Genomic DNA, 17,281 nt, shown 5'->3' on the forward strand with positions numbered 1-17,281 from the left:
GCTCCGTGGCAGCTCCTACTACCGCGGGGCTGGGCGGCGCGGGGCGGGCGGGGCGCGCGGGGCGGGGCGGGCTGCGCGGGGCTCGCCTGCACACTCAGGCTCGCACACGGGAGACCAGCCGCTCTCGACCGGCCGCGGGCGCCAAGGTAAAGGGGACGCCGTGGGCTCGCTCCTTTCTCAGCGAGAAAATGACCCCCGCCTGCGGTTTTCAGGGCGGATTGCTGAGGGAGGATAGGGACTGTGCTTCAGGATTGGGGGAAAGGGTTAGGATGGGTTCTTTGAGAAGGGCTTTTGAGAATGACCAAATCTGTGGCACATTTACCTTAAAAAAAATCATCATTAGCGCCTAGCTTTGGTGATTTGTCAGGAAAGCACACTCCCTGCGAAGAGCCGTTTGCATAGTTCTCTCGGAAGAAAAGCAGGGATCGGTTGAAATCAATTGGGGCTCGGAAGCTGTGGGCTCATCATCTGAGCGTTGCAGTCCCCTCATTTTAAGGCTGTAAGTGGAGGAAGATGTTGGTTGTATTATCTTTCTTACATATTTCACTGAGGTGTCTTCTGTGTTGCAGTGTAATGACTGTGATTTAGCCTGTTTTCTTTTCTTTCTTTCTTCTTCTTCTTCTTTTTTTTTTTTTTGGTTATATCCTTTTGTACTCAGAATTTGCCAACAAAGACTGGAATTGCGTATGTGAGGGGCAGTATTTACCGTTTAAAAAACAGTGTCTTCCTCCGTCTGCTCTGTGCAGCTGCTTTTAGGATAGCCTCAGAAACAGCTACCATAGCCGGTAGGTCTGCTCCTAAAGTTGCATCCTTTCTCAGAGGAGCGTGGCGGGTTTCACTTGTCCAGAATCAGACGTGTATGGGTTTGATGTCCATGTGGATTGTGTTCATCTGTGGGTCAAGATGCACGTTAACCTCAATGGGGGACAAAATGTGAAAGTGGAGCTGGGTTATTTCCTGACCTGTATACCCCGTAAACAGAGCCAAATAGTAAAATCAGAACGCAATTTTTGTTCTTCGATCATCTTGAGCAATGGATCCTGTTAATGAGAGTCCGTGACCATGACTTGTTCAAATTTATGAATGATATGTAAAAGTCCAATAAATAGGTCTAGCAGAGTGAAAATGACATTGTGAGATTTCTTTGGCAGGGTATGTAGGAGAAAGAGTTTAAGACCCTGGTGAAGCATGATTTAAGAAATTAAGCTTTGTCTCCAATGGGAAGTGTGGGTGAGCAATAAATGGTCATTGATAAGAGGTTTTTTTCTTGAATTTTTAGAATGAAAGGAAAGACATTTTCAAAGGAAAGAAAGAATTGCATATAGTGGAGTAAAAAATAGTAAAAAGGTCATATTTAGATACTCACAAATTCTTAAAATACAGGTTTTTAAACACTCAATATGCCGTTGAGAGTGTGTATGCTTCCTCCTTTATCACTGTTCTCAGTTATGAAGAGCTGTAAGGTCTGTTTTTTTAATGCCATCTTTCTGAAATTGATTTGGCATCTCAAAATTTGTGGTGTAGCAGCTCATTTTCAGAGATAAGAATCTTTACGTACTAAAGAAAAAAATGTCTACTTTTCTGAGGTTACTTGTTAAACTTGTACTGTGTCTAAGGGGCAAAATATTGCTGGTTTTGAGTTTCCCTGTGGACTCATTGAATTTAATCAAACCTGTAGGCAAGATAAGTCATTCCATGTATTTCAGAGTTGCACTTTGCATTTCCCTCCTAAAGTATAAAATCTGTAAAGATAATCTTCCACAGAGGAGATGGAGGGTAGATCTTGGATCCAGAATGCCCCTAATCGGAGTTCCATGATCAAGCCACCTGTCATTAAATGAAGTAGAAAGTTGGGAATCTGAGCTCTATGAGAATGGGGCTCACCCCTTGGTACTTACTCATCTACAGGCTGTGTATTCACTGGATCGTGCCAACACCCTGCTTTGTTTGAGGATGTGTAGACAATCTGCGTTATTCTTCTCTGTGTGTTTCACAAAACTGAAACCTTGGCTCTTAGGCGCAGGAGAGTCAAGAGGGCCCCCTGTTCTCTTTCATAAAACAGCTGAGAGCTGCCTATTTTCTGCACCACACACAACATTTCCTTAATTGTTCAATTCCATCTTGAAGCACAACATTAGTGAGTAACAGCTGATCAGTAACTGTGATGGTAGAAGGTTTAGGAAAAAGATAAAAATGCCTCACTGCTATAAAATGAGGCTCTTTCCCCTTGTTCTGGCCGTATGGAATATTGAAAGACATAATGCTTTTGCCCAGAGTATTCAGGGGCTTTTGAGGGAGTTGCCCTCCAGTAAAATTTTAATCGTTTTTTTTTTTTTTTCTGCCATATGGCCAATGGCTGAGTGGAAACATGACTCCATTATTTCATGGCCAGCCCTGGGCCTCATATGGTGGACACATAGTGAATGTATTTGGTGGACTGACATTTTTAGCCCACTTCAGAAGGCAGGTCTAACTTTTAAGTATAAAAGCTCTATCGTCAAAGCAGAAAGCCAGTTCAAAAAGACAACTGTGGGTAGAATAAAAGAACATTGTGGAGTGAAAAGAACATGGGCTTCGAGAGTCAGGCAGATCTGCCTTTGAATCCTACCACTGGTTCTTACTACCTGACCCGATACGTTAACGTATAAACCTTAGTTTCTTCCTTGTAAAGAGAAGTTAATAGTACATAATCAGGGCTTAATTTTTGTTTGTTTTGTGGTGTTTTGGTTTTGCTTTTGTGTGTGACTATGTGAGTACCTGGTACGTAGTAGGTACTCAGATGTCAGTTTTCCTTCCCTGGTGGCATAAGGAAAAGTTAGCATATCTTTCACCTTTTTTCTACCTCCAAGGTTCCAGGAGACACTTTTTTTTTTTTAATTGAAGTAAAATATGTATAACATAAAATTTCCCTTTTTAACTATTTTTAAATAAATCTGTGGCATGAAGTATATTGACGTTGTTGTATAACCATTACTACTTATTCATCTGCAGATCTTTTTCATTTTCTCAAACTGAAACTATTCCCACTAAACAATAACTCCCCATTTCCTCCTCCCCGCAACCCCTAGCAACCACCATTCTACTTTCCATCTCTGAATGTGACTACTCTAGGTACCTCACACACGTGGAATCCTACGGTATGTCTTTTTGGGACTGGCTTCGTTCACTTACCATATGTCTTCAGAGTTCATCCATGTTGTAGCAGGTGTCAGAATTTCCTTTTTTTAGGCTGGATAATATCCCATTGTGTGTATATACCGTGCGTTGTTTATTCATTCATCTGTTGGACACTGGGGTTGCTTGCACGTTTTAGCTATTATAAGTAATGCTGCTGTCAACATGCTTGCACAGTTATCTGTTTGAGTCCCTGCCTTCACTCTTTTTGGGTACCCAGAATTGAATTGCTGGATTAAATTGTAATTCTTTTTAATTTTTTGAAGAATGGCCATCATATTTTCCACAGTAGCTGTGCCATTTTACAATCCTATAGCAGTGTACTGGAGTTCCAGTTTCTCCTCGTCACCAGCACTTGTTATTTCTTGGAGGGTTTTTGTCTTTGTTCTTGATAGTAGTATACTAATGGGTATGAATTAGTATTTCTTTGTATTTGCAATTTGCATTTCCCTAAAGATTAGTGATGTTGAACATCTTTTCATGGGCCTGTTGGCCATTTGTGTATCTTCTCTAGAGAAATGTTTACTCAAATCCTTTGCTCATTTTTTAATTGGATTGTTTTCAAGGAGATATTTTTAAATGGTGAGATCTCTTAACATAGTGTGTCCTAAAGATCCTGATTATAATATTTGTATTTAATCTCCTGCATATACCAGTATTATCCCTGCCCAAGTAAAATACTTCTCTCAGAAGTAACTTTTAAAATCAAAAAGAGAAAGTAAGAGAGCATAGCTCCTGATAATTGGTGATATCAAGAACCCGATAGTGAAAATTAAACCCCTATTGTAGACAGTCACACTAGTGACCCTGCTGGTCACATGTGGATCAGGCTACTACAAAGAGGCACTGGGGGACTGTCATTCCCACGTCTTTCTAGTTTCCTCTCATTAGCTGGATGAGAAAGAATACCCCATAGTTGGCAGGGCCAGAAAAAGGGAAGAGCATCTAAAGTACTAAATTGTTTTCCAGCTCTTTATAATGGAGAGGATTAACCTATGGAGAATGGGCTATGGTAGTTAAAAAACAAGAGATTTCTGAGAGCGGTTTCTACTAACGAAATGTAATTCTAATCTGAATTTGACTTTTGAAATCACTTTTGAAAATAGAGAATCCTTCTGGGTCTCATTTCCCGCTACACATTTCACCCCTGATTCTGAAACTGGTGAGGCAGTGTGTGGACAGAGCTGAGGGGAGTTGGGCAGGAAGATGAAGTGGGACTCTGTTAAGAGCAACAATGTCTGAGATTTGTGGTGTGGGTATGGAGGTTGACCTTGAATGGTTTGAAGAGCTCCTGAATGATCATATGTGAAATTCTTTTTTTTTTTTTTTTTTAAAGATTTTATTTATTCGACAGAGACAGAGACAGCCAGGGAGAGAGGGAACACAAGGAGGGGGAGTGGGAGAGGAAGAAGCAGGCTCATAGCGGAGGAGCCTGATGTGGGGCTCGATCCCATAACGCCGGGATCATGCCCTGAGCCGAAGGCAGACGCTTAACCGCTGTGCCACCCAGGCGCCCCCATATGTGAAATTCTTGTAATGCACTCTTTGTGTGTGTGGGTTGGTTGGTTGAATAATGAACCCCACTTTGTTTAATTTGCAAATCTATTTATTCTACAATTACTGGGAGGATCCATGACTGGCTTTACTAGATCCAGGTGGAGAAGGGAATTACAGAGCTGTGTTAAGATTTAGTCCCTGGCCTGTGACCTCATAGAATGGTACAACTGATAATGACCTGGGGATGAGCTTGACATTCATCAGACTCTCCATGATGGATAATAGAAGAGGCCCAGAATATAAGTTACCTTTCTAGACTTGCACAGATGATTAATACCTTACTGCCCAATACAATCTCCATTTCACCTCCCTCCATATTAGGGCAAATGGACAGAGAAAGTCTTTACACTTTGTCACTTTTAAAATTGTAAGACGAAATTATTTTCTTTAAAAAGAAGACCGTAATGTTTAAATTTAACATCCTATGTAAGTATGCAGTTTCTCTGTTCAAATTTGTTGAAATGTAAAGATGCCACAGTGGAATTTGAGATTCAGATTTTCAGGTAAGAGTATTAGAAATGTATATATATGTTCCCCCAAACCTTTATGTTAAAGAAAATAAGCTGTATTTAATGGGAGTCATTGTTCAGAAAATCTCTAGGGGACTTCACTAAACATTAAAGAGAGGGAGCTCAATCTTAAACTCTAGTGATAACATGTTTCTTAGAAATGGTACCACTGTATGCCAAGGCTTGAGATAAGACAGGATCAGCTCTTTTATCTCTTGGCAAATATATATAAACAGTCAAACTCTTACTGGAGAGGCTTGGGAAAACCAGTCCCTTGACTCCTTCCTCCCTGTTCCTTTGGCCTTTCCTTGTCTCCCTGACAGCCTTGTTGTCAGGGTCAGACCTTCCCACAATCCTTTCCTCAGGCACCTAGTACTCAGAGCTAATAAAGAGGGTCTAAGTTGGGTTCTACTCCACATTCACTGGAACATCAGCAGGGCCATTGCTATTCTTTGAAAACCCTTTTCTTCTTTTTTTGCATGTCATATGTTACTATCCCCTATGCATTTTGAATAAATCCATTAAACCCAAGTCCTACCTTTATTTATTACAGGTGACCTTACTTCTGTTTATCTGAGAAGGCATATATTACAGGCTTCCTCAACCTCATTACTTACCACCTCAGAATTTCTCTGTGTCTCCATTCATTCTCTTCCCCTGTCTTCTTCGGTCAAATTAACATAGCCTTTTGCTGAAGCCAGGAGTTAAACTCTCTACTTGGACTCTCCATTCCATTTCCTTTTACTTTGTAGGGGACTATGTTCTGACAATAATTCTATCTCTTTCCTATGTATTTGGTTTCTTCTTTTTATTGGCCCTTTCCTCTTTGCCTGCAGATGTGTTCACACACATAAATTTAAAATTACACCTGCTGCCAACAAAGCTTCCCCTTGACTTTTATAACCTCTACTAAACTGTTCTTCTACCTGTAGAGGAAGAAAAATAGTTTTCCCACTACCCTTCTAAGTTCTCATTTGGGAACCCTGTAGGAAAAGGCAGATTAATAAGAGAAAAGCAAACAGGTTTATTAACATGTGTACCTCATGTATACATGGGACATACCCAGGGAAAAGTGAGTAACTCTCAGTGGTGGCTTAGAATTCAGGCTGAAATACCATCTTCAGCTCAAGACAGAGGAGGAGTAGAGGAGGCCAGTTATGGGAAGATGATCAGGAAAAGCATGGTAAATAAAAGTAAGATTTGTTATGCAGACTTAAGTTCATGCCTGTCTACTGACTAGAGTCTAGTGATTTAGTCGTCCTTCTCTTCAGGTAGGAGAGGGAGGCACCCTTATAAATGGAGATTTCCTTTATAAATGTAAATTTCCCTCACACAAACGGTAACTTCTAGTCTGTTTTCAGAATTTCTCCTGTGTCTGCTGTTTCCCAGAATAACCTGCTCAAAATAATCCTTATGTCAAGGAGGCATATTTTGGGGTGGCACATTCTGCCACCCTTCATAGTTCTCTGGAGGCTCCTAACTTCCCCACTAACTCCCAAGCTCTGCTCCCTAAATATGTTCTCAAGATTTTAATTTTCTGCCCCTTAATTTCTCCCTCTCCCTTTATCAGATCCTTTTCTATGATTTCAGTCATTGTCACTAAGCAGGTCAGTTGCAAATTTGGTCCTTCATCCTGATCACTCATCTGCTGTCTAAACTTGTACATCAAGCACCCTGCAAACATTCATCCCACTGAAAATGAAACTCACATGTCCAAATCAGTGCTACCATTACCTTTCCTCACTCAAAACCATCTCCTACCTGATTTCCTGACTATTAATGACACCCCATTCTCTCAGTCCCTCACTTATAAAAACTCAATTTCAGTTTTTCTCAACAACCATCAAGTTGTAGCCAATCCCATAGCTTTTTGCACTGTCATTAGGAACATATCTTGACACTATCTACTCTTTTCCATGTTGATAGCTGGTGTCTTAGTTCAGGCCCTCATAACCTCCAGCTGAGCTGGTTTGTTTGTGTTCTTGCCTCTCCCTAGAATAACTTTTCTACTTCCCCTTCCACACTTCACCCCATAGTCTTACTTCTATGAATAACCAAATTCCATCTGTTCTGTAAATTCTACCTCTTCCATGAAGCCTTCCTCGGTTTCTTTTCTGCCCTCCCCAGTAAGAAACAATCTTTACCTCCCCTGAAATCTTTTGTTCTTTCTTCACAGCAGTTAGTTAGCACATTTTAGTGTGTATAATGGCTATCTGCATTTTTTCCCCTTCGGCCAGCTCTTTGAGGACAGTGGCCACACCCATTTCCATCTTTGTCTTCCTTATAGCACACAAATACAGTTTTATGGGTTTTTTTTTTTTTTAGTATATATTTTTTTAATTTTTTTAATTTTTATTTTTTTAGTATATTTTTAGTTTCAGCTTTATTGTGGTATAATTGACAAATAAAATGGTAAGATATTTAAAATGTACAATGTGATGATTTGATACACAAATATATTGTGAAAGGATCCCCTCTATTGAGTTAATTAACATGTCCCTCACTTCACATATCTTTTATTTTGTGTGTGTGTAAACATTTAAGTTCACAAATGCAGTTTGTTTACAATTTTTTTTATTTAATGAACTTTCTTTCGTCACTTATTTTTTGGTGCAGACTAGGCTAGATACTGTCGGAGCTCTCTAGGAGCTCATGAACTACAGGGGAAACAGGCAAATGCTGACATAATTACAATCCAGTTGGTCAGCGTGTCCACAAGTCTTAACTGCATGTCTGCAATGTGCCACGTGTCCTTCAAGGGGCCAGAGAGACTTGGATGAACAAAACAGGCCAGTTCTTTGTTTTCTTGGAACTCACATTCTAGTGTTGGGAGAGATCCAGTAAACACATAAACAAATGGCTTTTAGATCTGGCTGCACATTCGATATCACTGAGGGGTACTTTGAAAAAAATACCCAGGTCCAAACCTCAGCCCAGGCTATTAGATCATGGCCAAGTTTGGACCCCATCACCAGAAATACAAGAAAATATCAGGTAGTGAGAAGTGCTGAGATGGATGAAAATAGAAACGGGTTGAATGATGGAGATTGTGCGTATGATGGTGATGGGAATGTGCAATCCCTGAAGACCTCTCTGAGGAAGTGACATTTGAGCTGAGACATGTGGTGAGGAGAACGCCATGTGAGGATCTAGGGAGAGAGGGCCCCCAAGCAGGTGTAGGTGCCTTCCTGATGTAAGGATGGGGTGAAGTTCCAGAGGAAATATGTCCCTTTCAGCTATGTGTATAATATTCTATGAAATAGGTCTTTCCAGAAAGCAGCTTTTCCATTAAACTAGGCAGACTCCAAATGCAGCACACTTGGCTGTTCTGTGGAGTACTTGGTCTGGGTTAAATTTTATTTAGATCAAATTGATTTATAGTCAGGAAGACTGCTCTGTTTAATTATATTTTTCTACACTACAATCAGCACTACAGGGCTTGTTGTCTGAATTAAATGCCAATGTTATTGTTTAAAATAACCTCAGGAATTTGATATTATCTCTTAGAGGAACAAAGTAGAGAAAGCAATGATTTCTGCCCTTAATTCTGTTTGGAGGAACCAAGGAAAACCTCACAGAGGAGTCATTCAAACCACACAGAGTCAAGCGCTAGCTTATGGTTGAATGAGCGAAGATCAACACCTTTCAGCAATCAAGCTGAGAACTAGCATTTGCCGGGCATGCTGTTTGTGCTGCTGTGTGCTGAATACTTTATATACATTACTGTTTGCCGTGAGTTTAAAAACCCTATGAGATGAGAAGAGTGTTTCTCTATCAGACACTTGTGGCTACTGGTAAAGGAACACCCTACTAAAATGGCTTAAACAACAGAATTTGCCGTAAGGCATTCCTGAAGGAATGGTAACTCCAGAGTTATCACAACTGGGCACTGTTCTAGGCAACCTGCATTCTTCTTTTCCACCTGTTCTGACGTCCTTAGCAGGTTGGCGTACTCTCTTAGGCTGGCCCCTTCCCGTGCTTAGATGGCTGCTTTCAGAGTAACAGCTGGATTTCAGTATCTAGAGGCAGAGTGAAGGGACTTATTTCTTTTCACTACCTCGTAGCAGTGTGACAGAAAAGCTGTCTCCAGCCGAATTTCCCCCACAGTTCACATGCCTTATCTGTAGAGACTAGCAGGTGGAACCGCTGTGATTGGCTTATGTGAGAGTTTCCTCCTGAGGCCATGGAGCAGCCCTGCCTCTCTGAAGAACCCCGTCACCAGATCCCAGAGACAAGGTCTGGTTTTGTTAGCAAAGATGAAGGAGTTAATGATTATCAGGTAGGCAGTCAATGGAGTCTGACACCATTATTATTCCCAGTTTGTAAGTGAAGATAGCAAGGCTCAAAAAGGCTAAATAATACACCAAGATCACACAACTTGGAGTTGAACAGTGTTTCCATGCGTTTCCCTTTGAAAAACAAACACATACACAAACAAAGAGCTTGTTTTTGTTAATGGTAGTGGTCTAGCTAGATTGGAGAAAGAATCCTGAAAGAAAATACAAATGGCTAATGCGAGACTTAGTAAAGAATAACCTTCTAAACATATCATTCCAGAAGAAAATACATCAGCTCCTATAAAGCAATAAGAATATCATTTAATTTAGACAACATTTAATTTAGTCTTGTATTATCTCCATTGTAAACACACACACACACACACATACATATAGACACACACACACACACACACACACACACACACACACACACCAATTGAGTTTTCCTGACTGGTCAGTTAAATCAATTTGATGTAAATAAAATCCGCTCTGGGCCAAGACAGGAGGTAGAGAGGCCAAAGGCTCTGTGTATGGCGCCTGTCGGACTTAAATGAAAGCCTTGTTTTCTCTAGAGAGGTATGTATTTTGTTGATTACAGCACCTGTAAGAGAAGAATGACTAATCTCTGGAATTCCTGATTATGAGTTATTTTGAAAATTGGTTTTCACTTTCCAACTCTGGGGGCAACATGCACTTCCATCACTGTTGCCTTGTCTTCATGGTTCCTAATTTCCACAGTGGTGGTCGTGTATTTGAGAGGCTCCATAGGTGAGGCAGCCATAGTGGAAAGGGGAAATTTCGAAGTAGAATTGCTGACATTACAGTGTTTTGACTGCTTGTCTCGGTGTGTGCTTTCTTTGCGTCCTCATCAGAGCAGACTAACGGATTAATAGTAGGAGTACCTTTTCTATGATAAATGATGGAGTGCTTCCTACTCATATTTGCATTTTTAAACAGGAAAGTAAAGTAAATTTCTAGGCTTTGCCAACAGAGCTCTGTTTAAGAAGGGTATTTATCTGATCTGTACAGAAATGAGAAAAATGATGAAAATTTTAACAGGAAAAAAATCTCATTTTAGAGTCTTTTTGGAGAACTGAGCTGATCCTTTGCCATTTTTTAAAAATCTCATAAATGATGGTGGTGTTTAGGGAATATTGCTGTGGATGGACATTAAAATAATTTCACTAAGATGGGGCGCCTGGGTGGCATAGCGGTTAAGCGTCTGCCTTCGGCTCAGGGGGTGATCCCGGCATTATGGGATCGAGCCCCACATCAGGCTCTTCCGCTATGAGCCTGCTTCTCCCTCTCCCACTCCCCCTGCTTGTGTTCCCTCTCGCGCTGGCTGTCTCTATCTCTGTTGAATAAATAAATAAAATCTTTAAAAAAAAAAAATTCACTAAGAAAAAAAAAAACCTTGCTATTGAACAGACCCTAGATTTTCTTTTAATTAAAATAATACAAAAGTTAAGAATAGGTGAAAATTTCTAGGTAAAAAAAAAATTGTTTTTTACTATAAGTCTTAATCCTCAAATACGGTAGTGTATAAAATAATTTTCTAAGGCTTAATACATAGGCAAACATAGTAGTTAAAGAATACCAGTTTGGAATCAGAATCTGTCTTGAGCAAGTTACTTTCTATACCCCAGTTTCATCATCTATAAAATGGGAAATAATAATGACAATACCTAGCTCACAAAATTGTCAGGAGAAAATTATATAATATATTAAAATGTTTACATAGCAGAGCACGTGACCTATAGTAACTATTTAGAAGTATAGCTATTCAATTATTATTGTTACCACAAAGCTGGAGTAGAGTACCTTTTATTCTATCCATGGGATTCTTACCAAATTCTAGCAGAAGTGATTGTCATGGCCCAACATTAGTCACAGATACAAAGGACTTGGCGTGAGGAATCACCCGAGGAGGCCTATTTCTCTGGGGTAGCCAGATGTCGATGTTTTGACTTAAGAGTCCACTCAGCCTTGCACTATTTGTCCAGTAATTTATGCGCTCAGTCATAAATATTTCCAGTATTCCTTCCAAACTCATGATAGGCTTACTTTACACTTCTCTGTCCACTCCAGTTAAGTGTAGCCGCATCTCTTGTATTAGGCAGTGAAATGAGAGAAGTCCTCTTTACCCCTTCCGGGAAGAAGCTTCTAAGAACCAGGATGTGAGCGCAGTCCTTGGCAATGGGCAGAGGCAGAAGCAGAGAAATGGGGGCTGCACTCTTAAGCCTGGGTCTTGGAGTAAAGGCATCATAGGGATGGGTCTCTCCACTGACCGGCGATGGACATGTAGTGGGAGTGAGAAATAAGCTTTGCTGTCCTACACCAAGATTTTGGGGCTGTTCATTGCCACACAGTATAACCTAGCCTATCCTGACAGGTTCATTCTGGTTATCCCTTCAAACTCTAGAGGAAAAGTAGATTATTGGTAACAGTATGTAAAATATGTAGCTATTCGGAGGCAGTAATTTCTAATGACTATTGTGTATGTGTGTGTGTTATATGTTGTGTTATATGTAAGCGTCAGGAGATAGAATTTTAAGTTAAATAGATTTATAAGTTTCCATTTAAATTTCTTTCAAAGTAAGGTTTATTTCCAATTCATATGGAGGAAAACCGACATAACCAAAATTACCAGCCTATTTTTTTTTTTTTTTTTTTTAAGAGAGGGCCAACTATCATGCCAAAGTCAGGACTCAGAATTCTAGGCCTGATACTATCGTTGGAAAATGGTCCTCTCATTGAGAGCTTACCCGCAATGGTGCTTTGTGAAGCAAAGAATCTTTCTAAGATAAGATAACAGACTAAACCACACCCACGGCCTTTATCTCCAATAAGAAAATGGTCTTCCTTAAGCCCAATGGCACTGTTCCGGTTGCAGACAATGACACTACTACCTAGAGGGTCCTAAATAATATGTATTGAATGAAGGAATGAAAGCAGTCCACGGTTTTTCCAAATGTCTGGACTCTTTCATGTTTGCCTTTTAAGGATTTATTTATTTATTTATTTGAGCGCACGCGTGCTGCCTATGGACATGCAGGGAGAAGGGGCAGAGGGAGAGAGAGGGAAAATCCCAAGCCAATTTAGCGCTGAGCAGGAGCACGACCTGTGGCTCCAAATCACCACCCATGAGGTCATGACCTGAGCCGAAAGGAAGAGGGGGACACTCAGCTGACTGCACCACCCAGGCACCTCCATGTTTGCATCTTAAAAATAAGTGTCTTTTATTTTGGACATTGGTTTAAAAACATCTTGGTACTAAAACTTAACATTTATTCTTTTGTAGCACTTTACATGTGACTGACCATGTACCCACAGATTAGGCTATTTTATTTGATATTTTTTACTGCTGATTTTATTTCACTTGATTATTTCATTTGGGTCTCTAAAACTACATTATTAAATACCTTAATTATTAAAATTAGGGGCAGATTAATTATCTCCAGTGTACAAACTCAATTTCATTATTAACCCAAGTTTTAAATTGATTAATCTTGGAGCGGTTAAGGAACCAAGTGGGGTTTTTTGTCATCCTTAAGGAGAAGGGCATATTTGATTTGATGAATCTCTCTCCATCCCAGCGGTTATGCTAATAGGAGCAAGAAATTTGCAAGAAAACTTTGAATAGCTTTTATAAACCACCCAGAAACTGGTGTGTCTGGGGCTTCTGGGAGAACAATCTGTGAGTCATTTTAAAAAACAAACACACTCATAATCACAGTGCATGTTGTTACCATGGTAATTAGGCCTGTCGAGTTGGCTTGCTTATGTTCCTGTCAAGAGAAGAGGGGGAGAGAAACTGAGAATTCAGAGCTTGGCCTATCAGCTTCTATATGCCTATTGCAAGAGAGAGTTTAGGGGGTTCTTGAAAACGTACTGGCATAGTCATCCTAAGAGGGAAGTGAGGAAACTCTGGCATCCTGCCTTTGTTATTGAATATAAGTTAGCCATATTAGTGTCGGGTGTTGTGATTCACAGGAGAGAAAAGGACCATTTGGCATTCTCTTGGCAAAAAGGGAAAATAGATCCTTTATCTGTTGTATAATTACGTGGAAGTCTCTAAGGTCTACCTGGGGAAGTGTCTTATGTGCAGGTGCACAGGGCTTTAATGATCTTCTTTTTTTTTTTTTTTTTTTTTTTAAAGATTTTATTTATTTATTTATTCAACAGAGATAGAGACAGCCAGCGAGAGAGGGAACACAAGCAGGGGGAGTGGGAGAGGAAGAAGCAGGCTCATAGCGGAGGAGCCTGATGTGGGGCTCGATCCCGTAATGCCGGGATCACGCCCTGAGCCGAAGGCAGACGCTCAACCGCTGTGCCACCCAGGCGCCCCTTTAATGATCTTCTAAAAGGCACCGGATACCACTGGCAAAATGTTGTTGCAGGTGAAAGGATCTGCGTTATAAAGTGCATTATTCTAATATGGGTAGAGACTGGTTTCAGTGAAGCCATTGTTTCAGAGCTGATCCCCAAGTAGACGAGGTATCTTTTCTCTGTTGCATGGGGTAGACATGACTCCTTTATCTTGGACAGTCATGTTATAATACAGGCCCATGGGTCACAGAGATGAGGGAGGTTATGTGAGCTCTGACAAATCTGTCGCCATTCCAGAGGAAAGTAAAATCAAAATATAACGTTTGTTTGATGGACAGTCAACAGTTATTGGGCCAGTGGACTTACAGTAGGGGTGAGTCATTATGATTCTATCTGAGGAACAAACAACACCCTTAAATTAAAGGTATGAGTTAGGACATATAAAGCTGTTTTTAAGAATGTTTCTAAGTTTACTTTAAGAGGTCTAGGTATTCTCTTAAATGAAGAAATATAATATGTTGACTAGAGCTTTATTTTTTTAGAGGATTCCTCAAGCAGATATTAAAGCAGATTGTATTTAAAGCTAAAGAACTTTTCTGTATTAAAACTATTTTTCAGATGGCTTGAAATAAAGTGCCATGAAGTGTGATGAAAAGGTCATACAAACTCAGGGAGCTGGTGTGTGATTTATGCCCTTGTGAGGATATAATAACTACTTCTTGAAACTGTAGATTTCATTTTTTCTCTCATATATGGACAGAAGGCTCATGTTGCTCGAACTCTCTTCTGTGCTATCTTAATTTTCTTAAAATTACTAAACCATGCTTAAATTTTTTTTTCTGGTAAAGTAATTCATGGTGATTATTGAAAATTTGGAAAATACTTAAATTTTAAAGAAATGACCGCTTCTGTTAATTAGGTTGTTGGTTAAACTGCACGTAACAGAGGCTTGATTTCACAGTGGGGCGACAGAAGTTCTTTCTCTTTCAGATAATAACCCAGAGGTGGGTGGTCCAGGGCTGGAAAGCTAGCTCTGCTCCACAAGATCATCCCAGGACCTAGGCTTTTTCTATCTTGTTAGTCCATCACTCAAGCATGTTTCTCTTGCTTTTTGATCGAAAGCAGCTTGCCCTAAGGATCCCACTTAGGACCAGCAGGAAGGGAGAACGTTGGAAAGGAGAGGGCATGGCCCAGAAATTGCACAAATCATTTTTGCAGCCGTCCCGCTGAACTTTGTCTCATAGCCACACACCTTGCAGCAATGGAGGCTGGGAAAAGTAGTTATCCTTGACATGTAGGTTCCTAGCTTAAAAATCTATTATAAGCCTAGAAGAGCAGAGCAGATACTGGCTGTATCTAGCAATTCCTGCTACTTCCATTATCCTATAGAAAATAGGATAGAAGAGGCAATATGCTGTTCACATTTTGATGTATCTTCTTCCAATCATTTTCTAGAATAATCTATATCAGAAAGATTATATATAATATTTACTAGAAAATATTATTTGTGATATATTAGAAGAATATTACACTTGAAAAATATAAACTGTATTAGAAAAATATGTATTTGAAACATATTAGAAAATTAACTGAGGTCACACACTATATATATATATATGTATATATATATATATAAAATTTTGTATTTTTTCACATTGCTTTATATCATGTGTATTTTTCCTCATCATTTAAGATTTTTGTATGTATTGTTTCAAAGTTGCATCATGCGGAGTTTTGGTTTACTTAATAAATTATGTTACTGATATTTAGGCTATTTCTGACACCTTGGTAATAATTCTTCGCTTACGTTTGGATTTTTTTGTTTATAAAGTCAAGGAGTGTTACCACAATGACAGTGACTGAGAACATATTTGAGGATCTTGATGAATAGTGCCAAACTATGTCCTCGAGAGGCTGCTAGCACCAGTAATGCGCGAGAGTGTTCGGCTCCGAGCAGCCTTGGTTGGACAGGTTCCTCCCACTAATCATTGTTATCCCTAGGGTTCATTCTCTGAAAATAGGTTGGTTTGGGCTTTTTTTTTTTTTTTTCTTTGCTGTCATTAATCATGAGATAATGCTTTCCTAATAACTTTGGCTCATTTTAAAACATACTATCCCTTCTGGTCATCTGGGAATATAATTGGTTGGGCTGAGACTGTAGCACACCTACCAGTCTGGAAGCCGCGTGAGATCTTTATAGACACGATGTTCATTTGGTCCTAGGACCCAATGTGAACTTGCCTCGACATCCGCCGAAGTCACTGGGGCCAGGGGTGTCAGTGTCTCTACTGTTACGCAGCCTACAGAAACGTTAGATACTAAAAGATGCTTTTATAATTCCGAAATTGTCCAAATCTACCCTCTTACAGGCTAGATACACACAAGTGGAAATCCAGCCCTGTTCGTAACTCCTGGAGCAGGAATGTGGTCTGCCTCTGCCCCTTTGGTCCTGTCGGGAGCAAATCGGGTTAGGTCAGGGAGGAAAGTTTCTTCTTAGTCATCTCACTTAGTCATCTCTGTCACCAAGAACTCTGCTTCCCTTAGGTTCAGAAGCCGACTTTGTGTTTTCATGTTTTCCTGTAGGCCAAGGAAGTTCACAAAGAAAGAGACTCTTATTTCACATCTGTTTCTGAAAAGAAAAAGAGTTAACAGAGTGTTTGTTTCTTGGCTTGGAAATGTAAACCTGTGAGACCCTCTGCCCTTAGAGCTATTCAGCCGTTACCACCAAACCCTACTTACAGAAACACTCATTTGTTTATTCAACTCTTATGTGTCATGTTATTTTGTCCTGTTTATTAAAAAAAAACATTCGTTTTCCTCTCTGCTTTCTCAACAGCCCAGATCTGCCAGTGAGCCTCAGGCTTTGGGAACTGAAGAGGTAAGAATTAAAAACTATTTTCTCCGAGGAGCTTCTTGAGTCTAACCAGAACTTGAAGCAGAAAAGAGTATCTTAACTGATCCTGTAGATGAATGCATTTAACATGTGATGTTTATCAGTAAGAAATGTTCATTGAGGCTTTAGCAGGATTAACAGGACTCCAGGATTTAAGAAAAAAAGCAGTTATCCTTGATGATAGTTGAAGTCTGATTTCTCACCGCCAGATTTTCCCATTTTCTTCTAAAAATCTAAGTTGGAGAGCCTTGAGGTCACAGCCTGAAAATGTATTCCTATGGCACCATATCCAATTAATCGGTTGCAGCTATTAAAGACATACCTTGTGCAAGACAGACATCATAGTAGATTAGATCAGAGAAGAGTAAGCCCTGTTCTTAACAGATTGGTGTAGACATTGTAAGGGCTTTTCCAGCAGCAACATACAATAATAACCAAAGGTCAATCTAATGCTGTAGGGGTTTCTTCTTAAAGAAGCTAACTTGGCTTTTGAAAATAGCTAAAGCCATTTGAGTCTGGAGAGGTTGCCCCCCCCCCCC

At 40.0% G+C, this 17,281-nt stretch overlaps 1 protein-coding gene across 2 annotated transcripts in view; it reads left to right on the forward strand.

The window, feature by feature from the left end:
• The first annotated feature begins 35 nt into the window (after positions 1-35).
• GNG2 (G protein subunit gamma 2) overlaps positions 36-17,281 on the forward strand; it is a 110,974-nt gene continuing 93,728 nt past the window's right edge. Inside the window, exons 1-2 of one of the 2 annotated variants that reach the window (XM_008701539.2) lie at positions 36-146; positions 16,686-16,727. The gene's annotated coding sequence lies outside the window, so the exon portion shown is untranslated. The remainder of the gene's footprint in view (positions 147-16,685; positions 16,728-17,281) is intronic. The other variant, XM_040641827.1, reaches the window with a different exon arrangement.

Source organism: Ursus maritimus, unplaced genomic scaffold (assembly GCF_017311325.1).
Source record: "Ursus maritimus isolate PB19 unplaced genomic scaffold, ASM1731132v1 scaffold_25, whole genome shotgun sequence".
In the NCBI taxonomy this organism is placed as follows: domain Eukaryota; kingdom Metazoa; phylum Chordata; class Mammalia; order Carnivora; family Ursidae; genus Ursus; species Ursus maritimus.